Below are 1,560 nucleotides of genomic sequence, written 5' to 3'. Positions count from 1 at the left end.
TTCATCCCACCAAGGATTGCTTTACTCTCAAGAATAGCATCCAAACCTTGGTTGAAGCCGGCGTCATAATGCTAGTATAAGCCAAATGAGAATGGCGACACTCCGACAAGTATAAGAGTATAAACTGCTCCTTTCAATACTCCAATAGGCACACGAGTCTAAACTGTTTCTCACTTTTGATGGGAAGTTCCTAGAGAATCATATATTCTTAAGGATAACCCGAACATGCGACTGAGGATAATGTACTCCTCGTTACACCCAGTGTTGTAAAGGAAGCTGGGGGTGGATAATTCGTGTAACGGGAAGTTCCCGAAAGAATATTACATGTAATTTTCTTAGGGATAACCTGATCATTATGAACAAAATGATAAACACTAAACTCCTACTATGATTCCCGAACACTCTTTTGCTGAGATGAGATTCGATCACCTCACTGGATCAATCTTCCCTCACAAAACACTCATTGGTGTTTGACGATTCATAGTCTCCCACCATAAAATCTCCCACCAATCAGACTAATTGACGGTGGGACCACCAAAACTCCTTTCGTTTGAACCTACTCAAACTTTTGATGCGTCTGTGCACTTAACATTGACGATTGTCAAAACCCTCTGTGTTAAGTATTTGTCACTTGACATCAGGAACCCCCTCAGAGTGATTTGTACAAGTCAACACTCCCACTGTGATTTGTACTCCCACTCCCACTGTTTACCTGGTCAAACCTTCTTACAGTTAGGACCACAACCAAAATCCCCCTCTCGATTCCTCTAATGAACGAGGGGTCCACAAATTGAGCGATCAAACCTTCCTACAGTTAGGATCGTCTCAAACCTCCCACTTGGTCAAACCTTCCTACAGTTAGGACCACAGTCAAAATCCCCTCCTGATTCCTTCAATGAACGAGAGGTCCATTTTCAAATCGAGTGATCAAACCTTCCTACAGTTAGGGTCACCTCAAACTCCCACTTTGCCAAACCTTCCTACAGTTAGGGTCAAAACTATAATTCACTCTCGATAAACGAGAAAGTTACCTTTAGTTCGGTAATCAAACCTTCTGACAGTTAGGATTATCCAAATCTTTCGATTCTCGGAGTGGAGATCCCACTCCTAGTTTCACCTTTTCGGATTCTGGGGGTGGAGATCCCACTTCGAGTCTCCTTTCCAACTGGAGATAGAATATAAAATTCTTCCTCTTCAGTTTTGGGAGATAGAATATAAAATTTTTCCTCTCCCGCATCGGGTTCGTCTTTACCCCTGGAGAAGACATCACATTTCCAAACTCCTAAAATCCGTGCTTCACACGTACGGGGAATTTTATCCTGAATCCTGAGTAGGAATAAGCCAACGCCTAACACGCGTTGCCGGTTTAGTCTTTCACCGATTAAAAAAGATACCAGAATCCAGTCTGGGGCATTTTATCCCGAAGCCTAAGTAGGGATAAGTCAACGCTTAACCCGCGTTGCCGGGTGGTTCATTCCCGCAAAAACGACCTGTTTGTTGGAAATTTGTAGTAAAAAGACAATGAAAGAAAATTTGACTTGTATTCCCTCAAGATCAATT

The sequence above is a fragment of the Asparagus officinalis genome, chromosome 7, assembly GCF_001876935.1.
Source record: "Asparagus officinalis chromosome 7, Aspof.V1, whole genome shotgun sequence".
Lineage (NCBI taxonomy): Eukaryota > Viridiplantae > Streptophyta > Magnoliopsida > Asparagales > Asparagaceae > Asparagus > Asparagus officinalis.
The sequence above is the reverse complement of the archived record's forward strand: the minus strand, read 5'-3'. Positions refer to the sequence as shown.